This window comes from Schistocerca piceifrons, chromosome X (genome assembly GCF_021461385.2).
Source record: "Schistocerca piceifrons isolate TAMUIC-IGC-003096 chromosome X, iqSchPice1.1, whole genome shotgun sequence".
NCBI lineage: Eukaryota > Metazoa > Arthropoda > Insecta > Orthoptera > Acrididae > Schistocerca > Schistocerca piceifrons.
This window is the reverse complement of record NC_060149.1, coordinates 262,086,650-262,104,397: the sequence shown is the minus strand read 5'-3', so window position 1 is coordinate 262,104,397 and position 17,748 is coordinate 262,086,650. Positions and strand designations below refer to the sequence as shown.

The window sequence follows — 17,748 nt, the reverse complement described above, 5'->3', positions numbered from 1 at the left end:
ACCGGGACAGAGGCGAATCGAAGCATTTTAGATGTGGTGCTATGGACGAATACTGAAAATTAGGTTGATTGATAATGTCAGGTTCTGCGCAGAATCGGAGAGGAAAGGATATGTGGAAAACTGAAAGGAGAAGGGACAGGATGATAGGACATCTACCAAGATATCAGCGATTGACTTCCACGGTACTAGAGAGAGCTGTAGAAGGCAAACACTGTATAGGAAGACGGAGACTGGAATATATCGATCAAGTAATTGAGGACGTAGGTTGCAAATGCTACTCTGGGATGAAGAGGTAGGTACAGGATGGGAATTTGTGGCGGGCGGCATCAAGTCACTCAGAAGACTGATGACTCAAAAGAAGAGCGATATGGGGAGACATTAACCGAGTTTATAGAACCATCAAGAGAATCCGACAAAGAGAGTAACAGTTGGAAGAGTTTTCATACATTGATAACAGTGAGTAAGAGTATAAGAAAGCTATTAAGGAGAATGCAAGAAAATTTACAGTTTGGCATAAAGCTAGAGAATTAAGAAATGGATTTGTGTTGCAAAACAACAAAACAAAAACTGTAGGAGGTATGAATCTCACTATTTCAAAAGTGAACAATGGTACATGTCAGATAGCATTTATTAGTTTTAAAATACTGTTGTTTTGTTATCTTGAGTGCCTGCCGTGGCGGCCGAGCGGTTCTAGGCGCTATAGTTTGGAACCGCGCGACCGCTACGTCGCAGGTTCGAATCCTGCCTCGGGCATGGATGTGTGTGATGTCCTTAGGTTAGTTAGGTTTAAGTAGTTCTATGTTCTAGGGGACTGATGACCTCAGATGTTAAGTCCCATAGTGCTCAGAGCCATTTCCACCATTTTTTTGATCTTGAGTCGAAAGACTGGTTCTACTCCACACGCCAGTCTATCTTGTGCAAGTTTTTTTTTTTTTTTTCATTTATGCAGAACTACCGCACTCTGCTTCTATGAGAATTTGCTTACTGTAGTCAAGCCTTGGTCTCTCTCCTCTACTCTCACACATGTGACTGTTACCAAATAAACCATTCCTTGATGCTTCCGAATGTATCTTATAAATGGATCCATTATTTTAAACAGATTGCGCAATACATTTCTTGTTTCTCCAAGGAAATATATTAAGTATTTTGTGGGAAGAGCTGTTTAATGGGTATTATTAACGCTTTCCTGTGAAGTACTACAGCTGCATAAAGTCATTGCAGAACTGATCGACGCATTTGCAAACTCTGTCGGCGCCAAAACAACGAGGAGAGGTCCAGAACCAAGGAATTTCAGGGCGAGCTGGAATTCTAGTGGTGCAAATGCCCGTAAAAGAAAAACGTAATGCAGAAACCATAAAACATGGACTATGGAACAATGGAAGAAAGTCATTTAGACGGATCAGTGTTCTTTCAGTTTCCGCCGGCCGGTGTGGCCGAGCGGTTCTAGGCGCTTCAGTCTGGAACCGCGAGACCGCTACGGTTGCAGGTTCGAATTCTGCCTCGGGCATAAATGTGTGTGATGTTCTTAGGTTAGTTAGGTTTAAGTAGTTCGAAGTTCTAGGGGACTGATGACCACAGATGTTAAGTCCCATAGTGCTCAGAGCCATTTGAACCATTTGAACCACACTGTTTCCTACTTCTAGCCGAGTTTACGTCGCAAGAGTGATGATATTGGTGATGTCGGCAGCCATATCGTGGTACTCGATGGGCAGCATGGGTACTCTGTAACGTTGCATTACTGCCAAGGGATTATGTGACCATTTTGGCTGATCTGTTCCATCAATTGGTGCAGTGTCTGTTCCCCGATTCTGAGGCCATGGTCCAAGGTGACAGAGCCCCTGCTCACACAGCTCGCGTCGTCCAGGACGGATTCTGTGAGCACGATAATGAACTATCGCACGTCCCCTGGTTACCACAGCCACGAGCAGTCACCAGATCTAAATATTATTGAGCCTTTGTCGTCTAATGTGGAGAGAAGGTTGCGTGATCGCTATCCACCAACATCATCGTTGACTGAGCTTGGCGATATCTTGCAGATGGAACGGTATAAAATTTCCTCGAAAATCATGTAAGACCCGTATTTATACATACGAGACGACAAGAAGGTGCATCGAATGCCATCGGATTTCCTACAATGCATAAGGCATGGTAATGTGTTGTCGTTTTGGAGTTTTCGTATTTTTGTCCACCTCTTGTACGATGAATAATCTTGGTGGGGAAGAGGGAGTTTAATTGTGGTGGACTTAATTTTAAGTGTGGCTCTGTGTAGACCCATCTTGCGGAGCCTCTCAGGATCGGTTTGTCGTTTCGGTATGTATTAAAGTTTAAAATGAAATTATGCAGTTACTATTAGTTTCCTTTTCTTTGCTTAAAAAACAGCAATGAGCAATTTTTATCATAACTCATACGGAAAGAAGAGTATTACTCGGGTTAAAGAAAGGAGCAAAAGCTATTTTTAAGCCTGTGAGATATATAGATGTGCTATCGATCTGATACCGCCGCCACCGCAGCATTTTGGTACGCAAAGATGTGTGGAAAAGGTCAGACGTCATATCTTTTGTAGTAGGATGAGATCATCATAAGAAATTAAATCACATCCCGCTCACAGTTTTACTTGCGCTGACCAAAGCAAGTTGCCACAATTTACCAAGCCGACCCCAAGAAGAACTTATGAAAACTTCGAACTGTAGCCGAACTGCCCCTGTTTCCCGGCCGTTAAACAGTACGCATATACGTGGTACGTGGCACACCTTGTTCAATACGATCTAACAAAAAACAAAAATACAACACATACTATATTTTGAAATCTGACTTCAGCAACATCATTGGACCGTGAGAAAGAAGTTGGGCAACACATACATCAAAAACTTCAAAGCTGTACTAAGAGGATTCACAGCTAAAAGAAAATTTTTGAACCACGGAAGCAAACCTCTCTTCATTTCAGATTCTAGAGACAGAGGCCTGTCCTTGTATTTCTATTCATTCAGAATTTGATTTCATCAGTTAATTTATTTTAAAATGTTTATGTCACTACTAAGCTGTGTAAAAAATTGGAAATTTGTGGTAAGGTCTTATGGGACCAAACTGCCGAAGTCATCGGTCCATAAGCCTACACACTAATTAATCTAACTTAAACTAACTTACGCTATTGACAACACACACACCCATTCCCGAGGGAGGACTCGAACCTCTGACGTGGGGAGCCGCACGGTCCGTGACAAGACGCCTCAGCTGTGTACACAGGAGGTGTGCACTACAGAAGACCAGGTGATGAAACATGCGCTCAGTTGTCTGAAGGGGACATTACACTGGAAGGAGAGGAGAACTGGAGTTGATCTCATGAAGACTTCCTCAAGGAAACACCTCTATAAAAAGTCTAGGACAACGGCGAGCTCAATCTGCGAGCACAAGGTGGCACTATAGGGGGAAAAAAGAAAACGGTATCATACCACGCTCTCATATGACGGTGAATGTGGTTCATAGGTTCATTTCCCTGTCCGGTCATTAAGACTTAGACTTCTATGATTACCCTAAATCGCTTAAGGTGAATTCCAGGCCGCCTTCTTTGATAGGGCAATTCCGAGCTTGTGCTTCATCTCTAATGATTTCGTCATTGAAAGGACTTTAAATATAAATCCTTCGTCCTTTTCTTGTGCATTATTTATTTAAAATAGGCGTTTTGTTAAAATATGAGCTAAATAAATAGTTTCTTGTCACATAGACGTCGAACTAGTTAGGCATTTTTCTAAATGAGTGTATAAAAATGGTTCAAATGACTCTGAGCACTATGGGACTTAAAATCTGAGGTCATCAGTCCCCTAGAACTTAGAACTACTTAAAACTATCTAAGCTAAGGACATCACACACATCCATACCCGAGGCAGGATTCGAACCAGTGACCGTAGCAGTCGCGCGGTTCCGGACTGAGCGCCTAGAACCGCACGGCCACCGCGGCCGGCCAATGTGTGTATAAAACAGCCCAAACGTCACATTTAGTTTGGCGGGCGTGCTGTAGCTATGCTGCTTCGTTTCGATCCCGATGTTGCTCGCCTTTTGATTTAGAAGGCAGCGCGCTGTCAGTTAATTTATACGAACAGGTACTCGTTACTATTGTTATTATTTTCATAATAATAATAATAATAATACTGCGCAAGTGATCCCAATGTCCTCAAGACACACAGGAAACAGTGCCAAAGGATATTAGTGGATACTTAAAAATCATTGGCATTGATAAAATATCCAAATGCCAGTTACAAAGAACCAGTATACTGGGATCTGCACGAATTGTCTGCCGATACATCACGTGGTCCTAGACGCCAGGGAAATGTCCGACGAATGATAAAATACGAAATCCAGCATTCGTTTGCTTTGTTTACTTATTTTCAACATGCCCCTTTACACCAGGCTCTTCCAAACTGTGCCCCTGGGCGCTAGCGCCCAAGATTGCCCGAAGCCAGCGCTTCGAGCGAATTCGTATCTTGTGGCCGAGACGTGTCGCGTAGCAGACCGTGCGGTCTGCCCGCCGCGCCCCTCCATGCCGCTGTACGCGCGTTACGTGCGGAAGACAGACCGCCGCGCCAGCAGCAGTCAGAAGCATTGATACGACACAAAGCCGTTTGTCAACAGACGTAAGGCTACAGTGGATCGAGATGGATGGTCAACAGCAGCAGACAAAAAAAGGAAGAGCGGCGCGTCAGCACTATTTAAACCCGAGTGGGAAATTAATTTCTTTTGCACTGCTGTCGGAATTCATGCCAGATGTTTAGTATGTCATCGGGACCTCACGTATTTTAAAAAAAGTACTCGTTTGAACGGCACTTTAATACCTGTCAGTTCGAAAATTTGACGCAAGAGGAACGCCAGTCAAAGCTTGAAGAACCGAAAGAACATTTTAAGCAGCATTACAGAGAAGTAAGTGTTTCCTATCGTATAACTCTTTAATATTTATATAGATGATAAATAAAGCTATATTTTATAACCTAACATGTCACTTAGCAGTGTGCCAGATCTCAAATATCAGATTGTCGGCAACAAGGAACATTTCTTTTCGGTTAATTTTTATATTTGTGTTGCATTAAATCGCGTCGCACAGACATAAGAAAAAGTTTCAGATGCGTTATTTTTTGCCACTTTCTGAAAAGCTGTCACAAAAGTGTCATTAAGAGTCATTCTTTGTTTTTGTGTATTTGTGTTTTGATGGATGGGAAAACATACGTTGTAGTTTGATCTACGTTTTCAATTGATTATAAGGCAAATATTCCAATAAATAAAAATGTATTTTGCGACCACATTTCGCTGTCTTTGCTAGCGTCTATGACCGCTTTTTAGAGCAACTGGGGGAAAACGCATCTAAAACCAATCTTTTTTTGTTAGTTTTTAATTTGGGTTTCAATGAATGAAACAATTAATTGTTAAAATGATAAAAGTGTATTATAAACAGGATTGTACAAAATTAATTGTAAGTTTTTTTGCCGTGGTAGGAGCTGGAAACATGTGGGCAAAGTTTGCGCGCAAGTTACAAATGCTCGCTGAGAATTGAGAAAACAGGGAAACCCTTTGCGGCTGGGAATCTCATCAAGGATTGTCTGGTCGACAAGGCGTCTTGTATTTTCCAGCAGAGCTCATGGAAAAATTTGAAAACATAGCTCTTTCGCCTCAAACTGTTGCTCGCCGAGTCGAAGATATGGTCTCAAATATGGAGCATTAGTTAATGAAGAGAGCGGCAAACTTCGTTTCATTTTCTATCGCTCTTGACGAGTTCACGGACGTTGCGGACATACCTCAGATCATCATACTCACTCGGGGTATTAACGACAATGTGCGTGTCACCGAAGAATTTCTCGACCTTATACCATTAAAACACACAACTACGGGTTTAGATATTTTTCTAGCCGTGGAAAACGTGTTCGAGTCAATGGGTTTAAAATGGGAACGCCTGACGAGTGTAACAACGGATGGAGCCCCTTACGCTACGAAGGATACGCACTGGATTCCTGGGTTACGCCAAGTCAAAAATGATTGAAGTCGGCTGTCCCTTATTCGCTGCAGTCCATTGTCTGATGTACCAGGAGGCACTTTGTGCGAAGATTGTCAACATAAAAATTGCCATGGACACAGTTGTTTGAACGGTTAATTATTTTCGATCGCATGGACTCACACATCGCCAATTTAAAGAATTTCTGGCTGATATCGAAGCGGAATACCCGGACATTCCCTACCACGCCGAAGTAAGATGGCTGAGCAGAGGGAAGGCGCTTCGTCGGTTTTTCTCCTTGAGGGACGAAATCAGTACCTTTTATGAAATGAAAGGACGTCCAGAAGAATTACTTCGTGATCCTAAGTGGGTGGCGAATTTGGCTTTTTTGAGTGACCTAATTGGTCATTTAAATACTTTGAACATTTAACACCATGGTAATTCAAGCATTACAAAAAAACGTATTTTCTGGGAAAAACAGTTGTGCGAGGAGAACTGTGGACACTTCCCAGCACTAGACAGCGTTAAAGAAGATGCGGATTTTTCAGATTATGTTCTAATCATTTGCGAATTACAAGAAGAGTTTGAAAACAGATTTTTGGAGATAAGTGAGCTTCAACCGGCCTTAGATATATTTGTTCGCCCGCTTTCCCTTCGGTCAGAGGACGTCTCACAAGTTTTTTAACTAGAGCTGATTGACCTGCAGTGCGATATACGTCTGAAGGACCGCTTTCTTATGTGTAAAAGTTTGGATGTCTTTTACAGCTGTTTTCCACGAGAGAAGTATCCTCTTTTCCACAAGCACACGGCCAAAGTTCTCTCAATGTTTGGTTCCACGTATATTTGTGAGCGCTTTTGCTGCCTTTTAAAGCTTGATAAAAATAAGAACCGTTCGCTACTTAGAGATAAAAATTTGACTAATTCTTTGAGGTTAGCAGTCTCCCAGAATATTGTAACAACCTAGACGAAATCATTTCCTCGAAAAAGAAAAACATGTACAATGTTAATTGTCTTCTTTAATAATGTTGACTGTAAGGATTAAAGGCCGCCGGCCGAAGTGGCCGTGCGGTTAAAGGTGCTGCAGTCTGGAACCGCAAGACCGCTACGGTCGCAGGTTCGAATCCTGCCTCGGGCATGGATGTTTGTGATGTCCTTAGGTTAGTTAGGTTTAACTAGTTCTAAGTTCTAGGGGACTAATGATCTCAGCAGTTGAGTCCCATAGTGCTCAGAGCCATTTGAACCATTTTTTGATTAAAGGTCTTTATAACCTTAATTCTATTTTAATAAGTTTTCAAACTTGGTCAATTAAAATAATTGCGTACTAATCAGCACACTAAGGATCCGACGTCTAAACTCTGGAAAGAAACACAAAAGACTGTAGCAAGAAGTACAACAAAAAATATTTACTTGTAACTACTCACAATAAGAATGAGACTCTATATCCCTTACGTAAAATTATTTCTAAAAAAGAATGTTTATGACACTAGTTCATTTAAGAAATTGTCCGCTCACGGTAGCTGAGTGGTCAGCGCAATAGAATGTCAATCCTAAGGCCCCGGGTTCGATTCCTGGCTGGGTCGGAGTTTTTCTCCGCTCACGGACTGGGTGTTGTGTTGTCCTAATCATCATCATTTCATCCCCATCGATTCGCAAGTAGCCGAAGTGGGGGTCAAATCGAAAGACTTGCACACGACGAACGGTTTACCCGACGGCCCGACGGGAGGCTCTAGTTACACGACATTTACATTTAAGAAATTGATATACTCGTATGTTTCAGAAGCCGCCTACTGTATATATCGCGAGTCTGCATGTGCAATACTAATAGAATCAACCTGTGGGTGAGAAAACTACTAAGTTGCTATTCGATTCTTGTTTTGGATATTGTTTTCTAAAGCTTTGCGTAGTAATTCTGCAACACGAACACTAATTGTTACCTAAACAGTAAATGGTTTGCTTGTTTTACCGCTCATCGACCACTTTTACAGAGCTACGCTTCCTCTGTTATTTTGTTTACGCTGGATCTGACCGCGGGACAGTCCAGCGCAGAGCAGTCCTGTGCGGTCTCACTTGCTCGGCAGCTATCTTTCTCGCTCCTATGCCGACACTAGCGACACACGGTCGAGTACGAGGCGCTGAACTGCACTGCCTTGCGCCCGCGGAGAGCGGGCTCGCCCGCCGGGCGCAATTCTTGGATGAGCCTGCGTTACACACTATTTGTAATACTACATATTTGTGTATGTGTGTGTGTATGTGTGTGTGTGCAAGGGCGTACCCAGGATCTGAACCCAGGCAGGGGGGGGGGGGGCAGGTCATACTAGTCTCAGGAAACAAGGACTTGAGACAACATACAGCACTTCTTATTGAATAAAACAGTAAACCAGCGAAAAACTGCTTTTAATAAACATTTTAAATACAAGAACGCACTTGTACAATCCGAGAAAACATGCAGCATTTCTTATTAAATAAAACAGTAAACTAGTGAAAAACTGCGAATATCTTCTAGGGAGGGAGGGGGGAGCTGCCCACCCTGCCCCTCGCTGGGTACGCCCATGTGTGTGTGTGTGTGTGTGTGTGTGTGTGTGTGTGTGTGTGTGTGTCGCGCGCGCGCGTGTGCGTAGCTGAGTAATCTTTGTGTTGTATGATGATGAAAGAGCTGGTGATGATGATGAGAGAAGAGAGAGAGTGAAATTCAGTGCCGGCACATAACCTATTTCTTGCGAACAGCACCAAGAGGGCTACCAAGCTTGACGTCACCATCCGACAGATAGATCACCATCAAGTCTCACATGCCCTCATTTCATGAGACACTGCGGAGAGGTTTGGTATTTAAATCAGAACGTTGGTGGGGAGGAATCTTACGCCACCACCTCTCGTTCCCGTACTGGCCGAATATTGGCAGCGAAAATTTTTACCCCTGCCAGGATTCGAACCGACATATCCCCACCTAGAGCGCCAGCGCACAAGCACATGTTAGTGATTTCGGCCACTGAGGCGGTGAAATCCAGCAATGTGAACTCATCTGCTGCGTTTACTGTTATAATAATTCTGATCATCACCTGTCGTTAATTAAAGTTAAATTGCAGCCAAATGTAGCGAAACCGATCCAGAATTTACTAAACACATTTAAAGCCTATTTCGTACAAAAATTCTCAGCCAAGAACGTTCCAGGTGGTCAGAACTTAAAAATACTCTCTTAAAGGATTCTGTAAGTATTGGTACATACTCAGGGAAACGTAAACATAGGTGGTGGAAAGATATGTGTGACAGGGTCATAGAGCAAATAATTTAAGCCTGAAAAGCCTGGAATTCCCATAAAAACACACAAAAATTGCAGGAATTCGTAGCAATTCAGAAAAGGTTTCAAATATCATTCGATCTGTAAAACGCCATTATGATAAAACTAGAATAACAGAAACAGAACAGAAATTCAAGAAAAATAACACACGGAATCTCTACAGAATTTTTAGAGAAGAAATGTCAACATATAAGACATCTAGTCTCCATTTTAGGCGACCAGATGGGACTTTGGAAATAAATAATAAAGAGATTTATAAACTCTTAGCAAACTACTTTAAAGATATTAAAATTGTTAATCTGCCACAGTTGAATTCAAATTTGAAGAACCTGAGCCAAACACAATAAAGCTCCGGGGAAAGATGAAATTGTACTATAAATGTGGAAAATACATGATAAAAGCCTCATGCAGAAAATTCAAAACATTCTTACAGATATTTCGTTGGAGGAGACAATTTATAAGGAATATCAATGTGCCATGACCCACCCAATACACAAGAAAGGGAATAAAACTGATGTAAACAACTACAGAGGAGTGTCATTGCCGCCAGTTACTTATAAGATTTTGTCAAAAATCAAACTTAAAAAGCTTGAAGCGCAGACGGCTCATTTCATTGGCGAATATCAAGCAGGTTTTAGAGAAGGTAGACCCCGTGTGGAACAAATTCTCAATTTTAAGACGGCCTTTAAATACGCAAGGGCAGTCGAACGGTGATCACCTTTGTAGACTTCAAAAAGCATGTGATTCAATAGAGAGAACGACGCTGTATAATATACTAGACCTGTTGAAACTGGTTAGAAAGACGAGATAATTGATTAAACAAACATTGACTTATATCAGTTCCAAAGTTAAATTTCAGGGTCAAGTGTCTGAACCTTTTGACATGATACAGAGGACCGTCAGGGTGGTGGATTGCCCCCGTGCCGTATAGTCTTGTGCTAGCAAAAGTAATTAGGACATGGGGAAAAGAAGTAAAATCCAGTTACGATTTTTGGCTTATGCAAACAATCTAGCGATGTCATCAAGCAACGCAACAGAGAAGAGGCCATTGTTTCCCCTGAAAATAGACGCTAAAAATGGACTGAAAATCTCTTATGAAAAAACCTAATACATCTAAGCTGGACAATCCATGTTTACACAGACTGGCAAAATATATGAAGCATACAATTTTAAGTTCCTGGGAGATATCACCCAACCCACTGGATTAAATTGTGAAGCAAACAAAGAGAGAATCATTAAATTACAAAAAGCTTATAGAACTGCATGGATAGGTAAAATAAAAAGTCAGTATCTCGTAACACAAAATTAAAACATTACATCGCAATAGTCAGAACTGAAGCATTATATGCATCAGGAACTGTAATCGTTGGAGGTAAATCATTAACTAACGACACAGAAAAAAAAGAAAAGAAAGTACTGAGAAAAAATTTTGGTCACGCTTGCGTTGAGGGACTCTGGGTGAGACGGAAGTCTAGCGAGTTATATAAAAATTCGGAAAACATTTCGAATACTATCAGGAGAAGAAAATTGACATTTTATGATTACATTCTCAGAAAGAACGAAAATAGACTGACCAAAAGCATTCCCTACCTCGCCCACTCAATGAAAGTTCAAAATAAATGGATACTTGAAATTTAAAACGACCTTCAATAAATAGGCATTACAAACAAAATTCTAGAGTGCAAAGCTGCATTCAAAACTCTAATGGACAATCATCACCTTAAAGCTAAACCAAGAGTCATATATACCAGAACATCGACAGAAAAACTTAAGAAAACCCACAGAGAGAGGCTGAAGAGATTTTGGGAGAAGAAGAAAGCAATCACATCAGCGAAATAAGTCCAATCGCGCTCCATACCTCGGCATAATGATAAAAAAATGCTGTTGTTGTTGTCACCGTCGGCATTAGCATGAAAGTTAGTCTGTGCAGTCAGTACAATTTTGTCGTCAGATGGAGACATACCTTAAACCGATCTCCAACGATGTTGCCATAGTAGATGTTTGTATCTCTTTCGTCTCTTCTGTGGTGTAAATTGTAGAGAAGCCCTCAAGTGTTTGGGAGAATGGAGTTTAATGAACTTGTACACGACCTTTCCCTCGCTCCGACAGTTGTCCCGCACGTGTTCTGAAGCACGTGTGTTTGTTATGGACTGGCGGTTGCCTCAATTCATTAATAAACGCCTTCTTCACAAAGTTTTAGTTGATCCTTCAAAGGCGAGCGCATCTACGAAACACATACGGGTGTAATCCTTTGAACTTCGACTTACACAAGGATAAGTAAAGCACACAAAAAGACTGTCTACTAGTACACAAAAAAGAAAATAATTATAGAAGTTCTAAAGCAGTCGCCAACGTCCGGGACATAAGAGAAAGATATCTTCATTGTTCCTCCTGTCAGAAGAAAATACTTAACTCATTTTGACAGGAAAGCGGATTTCTGTATTTGTATTATTGTTTAATAATGGCAAACATTGTACTAAAAATATAAATAAGATATTCGTCTGCCCATCGGATGCTACTTCCAAACGCGTACTAACTGTTGAAATATTATTCTATAGATGATGAGTTATGCATGAAACTTAAGGTCAAATAGGCAACTGGGAGCGGTATTAGGTACATTTAGTTACTTAAGTTTACTGTTACGTACGCAATATTTTTAGTGGCTTCAAGTAATGAACTATGTATCAGTTCAGACCTCTAATATTAATAACTACGTAAGAAGGTTCATTTGTTTGTTTCTTTGACCTCCTCAGAATGACATCAAATTTGATTATTAAAGAAGAGGAAAGCGTCATGTAAACAAAAAAAATCCCATTAGACGGCGCAGTAATAGCCACAACATAAATAGGTTCGACTATAGATGATAGATGAATCGCAGTACGACGGCTGTGGTGCGAGTTGCACATTAAATCAACTGTACTGTGCGGTATGCATGATGACATGATTGGCCGTTTTCTCGCACAAGTTGAAATCGAGAAACGGCATATTCGGCAACAGATTGGAGTGTCTCAGGGTCATGTTCAGAATGCGTTGCACAATGTATGTCTTCAGTTCAGCTATCTTTGTAATCGGAGCACTGAACACAGTAGCTTTCAAATAAACCCACATCTAACAGTAACACGGATTAAGATCAGGTTACACGGATGACCTGACTCTAGAGAAACGACGATTGATAATTCCAGAATTTCAGAAATGTCTCAGCTTCACTGCCTGCGCAATGTACATTGCATAAAAATGATACTGCCTACACATCCACACTGTTGAAGGGTTGGAATGACGTTGGTGAGCATAACAGTAGCGTAGCGTTTACTAGTGACAGACAGGTGACATGACACACTGGACCCATCTCCTTGAAAAACTATGGCCCTGTAATAAATGATATCGTCAAATGTTCAAATGTGTGTGAAATCTTATGGGACTTAACTGCTAAGGTCATCAGTCTCTATGCTTACACACTACTTAACCTAAATTATCCTAAGGACAAACACGCACACCCATGCCCGAGGGAGGTCTCGAACCTCCGCCGGGACCAGCCGCACAGTGCTTGACTGCAGCGCCTAAGACCGCTCGGCTAATCCCGTGCCGCTGATATCGTCAACCTTACCTTCGCAGAGCGGAAAGGTACCGGGCGATGTGTGTCTTTTCCGATGGTCGTTATCTGCAATTCTGTGTACTGGCATGTTCTGTGAGCTGGAAATGGGCATCTATCTACACACTTGTCCATGGCCATTCACCGTCCACTTCCACGCGAACAAGTAATTCTACAGCAAACGTCTTGCTGGCAGGTCAGCAGGAAGCATCCCCTAACGGTGGGTGATTTTGGATGGATAGCAATGCACTCTGTTCCTTAGGATTTTATGTACCGTGCTCGCGGGCATGTCCAACTTTCGGGCAATTTCTCGTACACTCCATGTTTGCACACCACTGTTCGATCCCTGTTGCAGTGCTGTGGCCACATCTTCTCCTGACGTCGGATCTTTTGTTTTCCTTCCTCTGCCAAACTGCACTTCAAAAGCACCTTTCTTTTCGAATTTCGTAATCATTTTCTTATGACCTTAGACAGACATTGGACCAACGTCTTTTTTCATACTCTTGAGTGTCCATAACTTCTGCAGAGCTACAAGCGCATAGTCATTGTTCTTATAAAGAGGTTTACCAGCAGCGCACGATCCTGCATTAAGACAGTCATGCTGAGCGTCTCAGAAGGAAACTGGGGAACAAAAAATGGTCCAAATGGCTCTGAGCACTATGGGACTTAACGTCTGAGGTCATCAGTCCCCCAGAACTTAGAACTACTTAAACCTAACTAACCTAAGGACATCGCACACACCCATGCCCGAGGCAGGATTCGAACCCACAATTCAACAAGAACTGACATTTTAATCAGACAGAATGGGCATGTTATAAGCGAGACGGAACAGTTCAAGTTCCTAGGCGTACGGATAGATAGTAAGCTGTTGTGGAAAGCCCATGTTCAGGATCTTGTTCAGAAACTAAATGCCGCTTTATTTACCATTAGAACAGTATCTGAAATAAGTGACATTTCAACACGAAAAGTAGTATACTTCGCATATTTTCATACGCTTATGTCATATGGTATTATTTTTTGGGGTAATTCTTCTGATTCAAAAAGGCTATTTTTGGCTCAAAAACGGGCTGTTCGAGCTATGTATGGTGTAAGTTCGAAAACCTCTTGTCGACCCCTATTCAATAGTCTGGGAATTTTGACATTGCCCTCACAGTATGTATTTTCTTTAATGTCGTTTGTTGTTAGCAATATTAGCTTATTCCCAAGAGTTAGCAGCTTTCACTCAGTTAATACTAGGCAGAAATCAAATCTGCATGTGGAATGCACTTCCTTGACTCTTGTGCAGAAAGGAGTGCAGTATTCTGCTGCATCCATTTTCAATAAGCTACCACAAGAACTCAAAAATCTTAGCAGTAGCCCAAACACTTTTAAGTCTAAACTGAAGAGTTTCCTCATGGCTCACTCCTTCTATTCTGTCGAGGAGCTCCTGGAAGAGATAAAAAATTAAGCAAATTCCAGTGTTACATTCTTGATTTTCTTTATTTAAACTAACGACTTGTTTCATTTTATGTGTTTCTACAATCGTGTTATAATTTCATGTATTGACTCGTTCCATGACCATGGAGACTTCTCCTAAATGTGGTCCCACGGTACAATAAATAAATAAATAAAATAAATAAAAAACCTGCGACCGTAGCAGTCCCGCGGTTCCGGACTGCAGCGCCAGAACCGCTAGACCACCGCGGCCGGCACAGATATGGAGGAGCGCGTGGTCAGGGCACTGCTTTCCCGGTCGTTGTCAGTTTTCGTGACCGGAGCCGCTACTTCTCAGTCGAGTAGCTCTTCAATTTGCCTCACAAGGGTCGAGTGCAACCCGCTTGCTAACAGCGCTCGACAGTCCCAGACGGTCACCCGTCCAAGCACTAGCCAAGCCCGACAACGCTTAACTTCGGTGATCTTACGGGAACCGGGGTTACCGCTGCGGCAAAGCTGTTGGCAAATCAAAAAGGCAAAGGACGCGCACGAAAGCGTACTTAAAGAATTTAGACGCGTATCTGCATGCCGAAGGAATGGTAGAGTATAATGGGCTGCTTGTTATGCGGCAGACGCTATATCAGGAGGGAGCTGCTATTCGTATCAAGGATGGGTTCAAGCAGAGGGGCAAGTGGGACAGACAAGCAACGTGTTCAGTCATGTGTTAAAAATGTAACTGATAGCAGTAGGTCATCAAGGAGAGAACTGGCTGAGAGAACGATCTTATCTCAAGGTCACTGATAAGGACTTCTGTTGTCAGATTACACGCTTGGGCGACTTATTTTCATGATCACTCCCACTCACACCACCTGTGGAACCACTGGCGCTGCAGTCCGGAACCGCGGGACTGCTACGGTCGCAGGTTCGAATCCTGCCTCGGGCATGGGTGTGTGTGATGTCCTTAGGTTAGTTAGGTTTAAATAGTTCTAAGTTCTAGGGGACTTATGACCTAAGATGTTGAGTCCCATAGTGCTCAGAGCCATTTGAACAATTTTTTTTTGAACCACTGGCAACTGATCAAGGTCATCCAGGGGAACACCTAAGCACCTTAGGCAACTATACAAGCTATATTCAAGATCTTCCAGGGGAACCCTGTGCGACCCATGCACCTTAGGCAACAGAACTAGGTCATCATGTAATTCGAAGCCAGTCATGCGCTCCAGAATTGGTGCAAAACCCCTGAATCAATGGGAGCACATTAAAATGGGCAGAAACAGCTCCCTCTATCCCTGGGCCAATAAGATTGAGCATCCCCTGTCCTTTATCACCCTTTATAACTAGTTCAATTGTGTAGTTCTCTTCACCCAAGGTCTGACATCATGGAGAGTAGTTCATGTTCATTATATAAAGTAGTTCTGTAGAGCCAGGGTCTGGAAATAATAAAAATGTTACAACAAATTAACTAATGATTTATTATTAACAATTTAGACTGTTCGAAAATACATTTTTACAATAATTTGTTGATGTCTATTAACAAATTTTTTCTTTATGAAGCTATTTGTTGTAAACTCAATAGTTTTTTACAAAGCTATTTTTTCTTACATACAATAATTTAAAAATGTTTTAGTTACTATATTTACACCGCCATTTCTTCTTACATATATACATTTGTTTTATTTACAAAGTAATTTTTTTGCTGAGCTATGACTACCAGGTATGCTACACTAATATTAGGAAACTTGAATACTACTTTCCCCAGCTTGTTTCTACTGACAATACATACATTTTCGTCTTATATACAGTATTTACATTTTAATCATTACTTTCTATATACAGTATATACGTGGGAAATGGGGACTTGTAGCAGCAGATGAAGAAAAACCACACACACACACACACACACACACACACACACAAACACAAACAGCTATGACAAGCGATACACCCAACTGTTCCGCACACAAATCAACTATTTACAAATAAATAAACACACAGCCACACACTCAATCACTAGAATAGTGTGAATATAAGAGGATCCCGATCCTTTCCCCACAGATGAACAGTTTGTCGTTATCACATTACATATCCTACTTTCAGCTCTATGTACCTCATGGCCTCTCCATAGAAAGATTACTTGACATACCTTTCATCCAGTAGATTAAACTCTCTGTATCCACATAAAGTAACTTTTGATCGGTGAAGTTTGCCTTCGCAAGCTCATAGTGGAATCGATTCATGTGGAGTTTGAAGAGGTCTAGAACACTGATATAGATAAGCTTTGTGAACTACACTGAAACGTTGGCCATCTCCATAGCAACTAATCCTTCATTGAAAATGGTGACGTGCAACATATTTGGTCTGGTGATTTATCTATTGCGTCAAAACATCCCCCCCCCCAACTGTAAACTGAAATTCGCAATATTCTCTAACATTTTCCATAGTTCTTCCGAAAATTGAATTATTCATTGCCGGCCGGTGTGGCCGTGCGGTTCTAGGCGCTTCAGTCTGGAACCGCGCTACCGCTCCGGTCGCAGGTTCGAATCCTGCCTCGGGCATGGATGTGTGTGATGTCCTTAGGTTAGTTAGGTTTAAGTAGTTCTAAGTTCTAGGGGACTGATGACCTCAGATGTTAAATCCCATAGTGCTCAGAGGCATTTTTTGAATTATTCATTGAAAAAATCTGTTGTGGTTCTAACAAGTACCTTCCCCAAACTGATACACTGCCGGAGGTTTCTATAGTGCACAGAATATATCGCTACTTGTTCCCCAGCGTTAACAATAGCTTCGAGACGGTCCCACTTCGCGGGACTAGGTGCTACGGACACAGCTGCAGGCCGCCGTGCGCTCACGCAAATGGGCGAGATTTATCCATTCTACCTCCAGAACATATCCCTCACCAGCATCCTCAGCCATATCATGGACCCTTTCCTTCAGTCTGGCGATTTCTCCCTTTGGACAACCATCGGAACACTCCAAACTTTATCCTTTCGTTTCATAGCGTACCAATTGAATCTGTTCACATCTAAGTAAAGGATGTAGATTAAATGGTCAAATGGCCTGTGCTCCCCATCACCAAATTGCTGGTTATCCGCCTTCGCGTACCTGTGAACACACTGGCAAAATTCCGCGTTCGAAGAACAGCAGCATGTCAGCATCGGCCAACAGTTCGATGCTGACACTTCTTCTTCTTAACATTGTGTCCCATGAAAGCCTTGGCATGGTGAAGTAGAGCCAGGATACAGAGATTTAGTGCCCAGAACAACACACCGGAATTTTTCCAAAATTCCGCGAGGAGGCGTTCACCTGTGTTCATGTATTATCTCCTAAATCAGTGACGCCGAACTCCGGCCAAACATTCAGTGCGTGCCCATACTCTGCATCCATTGTGGCAATGCCTGTTAGGTTACTGAAGACTGCTGTTATGTTCGGCAGTGTAGTTTCAAGGAGTCTCTGCATCAAATCCAGATATACATAAGG

At 42.0% G+C, this 17,748-nt stretch overlaps 1 pseudogene; it reads right to left on the bottom strand.

The window, feature by feature from the left end:
- Window positions 1-14,676: 14,676 nt before the first annotated feature.
- Window positions 14,677-14,795, bottom strand: LOC124723600 (annotated as a pseudogene).
- Between the last annotated feature and the right edge of the window lie 2,953 nt (window positions 14,796-17,748).